Source organism: Lemur catta, chromosome X, assembly GCF_020740605.2.
Source record: "Lemur catta isolate mLemCat1 chromosome X, mLemCat1.pri, whole genome shotgun sequence".
NCBI classification, from domain to species: Eukaryota; Metazoa; Chordata; class Mammalia; order Primates; family Lemuridae; genus Lemur; species Lemur catta.
In genome coordinates this window covers 48,817,152-48,821,326 of record NC_059155.1, presented here as the reverse complement: position 1 = coordinate 48,821,326, position 4,175 = coordinate 48,817,152, and positions in this window count along the sequence as shown.

Below are 4,175 nucleotides of genomic sequence, written 5' to 3'. Positions count from 1 at the left end.
AAAGGAAAAAATAAAGTTGATAGGTGGGAGACAAACTGAACCATGACCTTGAAAATTGGACAGAGAGGGCTAGTACCAGAGATGGGGATCCCCCATGAAAGGAGGCTGGGGCTGGGTTTGCTGGCTTGGCAAAGGAGGGTTGAGTTTGGGAGATGTAGTGTTCCTATTGTCTGCCTGCTCTCACTTCTGCCAATCTGTGACCTGAGCAGGTTGTACCTGTGCTGTAACTGAGAGAGTAAGGAATTTGAAATGAGAAGACCGGAAGTTTTGCTGCGTACTAACTCTATGACCTTTTGGACAAGTTTATTAAGCTCTCTGAGCCTCAGTGTGATAATCTGTAAAGTGAAGCTAACAATTGTTCTCTCACAGAGTTGTTGTGAGGATTAAGTTGAAGATAATGCATACGAAAAGCCTTTGTAAATGATGAAGCCTATACAGCTATAAAGAGTTATTAGTGTCATTATCATCATCATTACAATTACTATTATGTCTCCCAACTTGGCTTGAAATTCCACTCATAAGAGATTTATTTTGACAACAAGCAAACACCCCTGGAAGAATTCAAAGGAGGAGCCACCAGTCATTCAAGAGTCCATTGTAGCCTAGTGTGGTGGTTAGCAACTCTGGCTTCTATTAGAATCACCTGGGGAACCTTTTAAATTGATGATCAGGTCCCACCCCTAACAAATTAAGTCAAATCTCTAAAGGTGGAGCCCAAGCAGGGATATTTTTTAAAGCTCCCAATTTGCAACTGGGGTTGACATCCACTAGCAAAATGAGCCCTGAAGCCAGCCTCATAGCACATAGCCCTGGCTTCCAATTCCAGATAGAATTTTGTCTTCTCCATTTACTGTGTGACCTTGAATAGGTACATAATCTCTCCAAGACTCACTTCCCTTATCTTTGAAATGGAAATAACAATGGTACCTACCTCCTATGGTTGTGGTGAAGATTAAATGAGTTAATACATGTAAACCACTCTAGCACAATGCCTGGCACACAGTGAATGCTGTGAGGTATTTTTGTCATGTGTAGCCTCTGTTTCACCCCCTTCCTCAGGGACACATCCTGACCTTGAGGGGGCAGAGAGAAGGCACAGCACAGAGTATGCCTGATTACTGCTCTTGCTCAGATGCTCTAATGCTAGGCTCCTGGTGGCTGGCCTCTTTGCCCAGAGGTTCTAACACCTTGGGCTTAGGTCCCTGATATGTGACTTTCACAGCTGGACCTCCTTAATGAAGATTGGCTTCCCCTTGGGATTTCACATGCCCATTTCTCTCTTCATCCACATCCAGGCCTACTGTGTGCTGTATATAGGTCTTGATTACTGCTTGAATCTTGGCTCTCAGGCCTTGCCAATTGGCCCAGGTCCTACCTGCACACTTTCACCTCAGTCTTACCCTGTCAGGTCCCCCTCAACCCGAGTCTTGCTTCTGAAGTATTTCTGAAAAGAAAACCCACCAGATCTGTACACTCTCTGTCTTTCTGGAACAAAGGATGAGACAAGACCAGGGACCCCAGATTGTTTTTTTTCTCTTTTTCTTTTTCTTTTTTTTTTTTTTCAGAAACAGGGTCTCACTCTGTCACCCAGGCTGGAGTGCAGAGGTGTGATCATAGCTCACTGTAACGTCGAACTTCTGGGCTCAAGGGATCCTCCTGCCTCAGCCTCCCAAGTAGCTGGGACTACAGGCATGTGCCATCACATCCAGCTAATTTTTTTTTTTTGTAGAGGTGAGGCTCTCACTATGTTGTCCAGGCTGGTCTCAAACTCCTGGCCTCAAATGATCCTCCCACCTTGGCCTCCCAAAGTGCTGGGATTACAGGTCAGCCACCACAGATTTCTTACCTAATGGGGAGATGAACAGGTAGTAGAAATAGGCTGGGCGTCTGTCTTCACTGTATGTAATCTACATTGGTGACAGAGCATCTGTAAAAACCAAAAATGCCCAAATGTGTTTTGTCCTCTGATAGTTTCCTATGGCTGCTGTAACAAAGTACCATAAACTTGGTGGCTTAAAGCAGCACACATTTATTTTCTCACAGTTCTGAAGGCCAGAAGTCCAAAATCAGTTTCACTGTGCTGAAATCAAGGTGTTGGCAGGGCCTTGCTCCCTCTGCAGGCTCTAGGGGAAAATCTGTTCCTTGCTTCTTCCAGCTTCTGGTGGCTGCTACCAGTCCGTGGTCTGTGGCCACGTCACTCCACTCTGCCTCTGTGGTTACATTGCCTGCCCCTATTCCCTGCACGTCAAAGTCCCCTGTGCCTCCCTCTTATAAGGAAACATGATTGTATTTAGGGCCCACCCACATAATTCACGGGAATTGCCCTATCTCAAGACCTTTAACTTAAATCACATCTGCAATGTTTTTTTTTTCCTTTCTTTTTTTCTCTAGCATATAAAATAACATTCACAGGTTCAGGGCATTCTGAGGTGGATAAATTGTGAGGGACCATTTTTTATCCTACTACACACTCTAAGGTGTTTTTTCCTTTAATTCCCCTCAGGCCTACTGCCTTATCCCTTCCTGTCTGAGAAATGAGGCCATTCAAGCTTTGTGGCTTTTGTTTGTGTCTCTTCTATGTTTATGGTCTGTTTGCTGTCTGTTATTTGTTTGAATGGCCACTGCAGGGCTCTGAGCACCCAGTGGCCTGGGAATTCTAGCATTCTTCTGAGATATTCCCTCTCTTTGACTGTGTGGATCTGGGCCTTGCTGGGGCAGACTTTGAAGGGCTGAGTGATTTGTTTCTCTGGAGACACTGAACAATTACTCGCCTGCAGCTTCCTGCCTCCGCCTGAGTCCCATGCCCTATCTTTTCCATTCAGCTGTTTCCTGTTAGTACCCATTCCCTAGGCATCATCCCCTCTGTGCCATGCACTAAGGCTGCTGTGCTGCAAGTAAAAACAGAGGGGGCGAGGGCGACAGCAGGGGAGGGAGAAAAGTGAGCATGATCCCAATGCAGCGTGCTGATTGCCAGACTAGGAATCTAAGGTGTATGAGCCCACAAAGGAGAGGCCCCCCCCCACCCAGATGGGAGGTATGTCCAGATAGTCAGGAGTGCCTGAGCTGCCTCAGATAGAATGGCTATCTCATTTGCCTAATTCTCCCCACTTTAAGATGCTCTGGGGCACAGTGCAGATATAGCAATTGGCACACTTGGATTGAAGTCCTGGTTTCTTATCAGATTGCTGCATGACTTCGCCAGGTTACTTTAACTTCTGAGCCTCAGTTTCCTCGTGCTAAAATTGAAAGGGGGGGTTAATAATAATAGCTGTATTAGTGGGTTGTTGTGAGGATTGTGAGCAGTGTATTTGAAGGGCTTTATGAAATATAAACTACCATAACCTGTTCTGGTTGTTATTCTTAGCTTACCACTCACTCAGTCTTTTCCTTACTTGCCCAGCCTCCAGCTTCCTGTAGGCTATTTCATGCTAATCTTTTGTTTTAGCTAATTCAATCCTGCTTCTTTCATTGTTTCCTGACTCATTCCTTGCTCTATACACACCAGGGAACAATTTGTTTCTCACCTATTGTTCTGCTTCCAGTCAGTCTCTTGCCAGTCATACATTAACATTTGCAAACAGCCACATTTATAGAGAAGCATTACTTCAAAGGTGATTCTTTATCAACTTCCCAAATTTATGCCCAGTCTAGATGAAACTTCTCTTTGGAGTTCCGGCCACTCACGTGCTCAACAGATATTTACTGAGCACCTACTATGTGCCAGGTACCGTTAAGCACTAGGTGTACAAGTGAGAATAGGACACTCCTGGTCTCTGGCCTCAGGTTGCTCACAGCCTAGTGGGGGAGGCAGACAAGTAAACAAGTGATTTGAGTTTCATGTGAAGCTACCATTAGAAGAAAGCACAAAGTTGTATGGGAGCAAATGAAGGGGAAGCAGAACTCAGGCTCAGGGGGTGGGTATAGTCAAGAGAGGTCACACAGGCTGGGTGCCGTGGCTCACGCCTGTAATCCTAGCACCTTGGGAGGCTGAGGCAAGGGGATCACTTGCGGCCAGGAGTTCCAGACCAGCCTGAGCAAGAGCGAGACCCCATCTTTACAAAAAAATAGAGGAATTAGCCGAGCATGGTGGCACATGCCTATAGTCCCAGCTGCTCTGGAGGCTGAGGCAGGAGGATCACTTGAGCCCAGGAGTTTGAGGTTGTAGTGAGCTATGA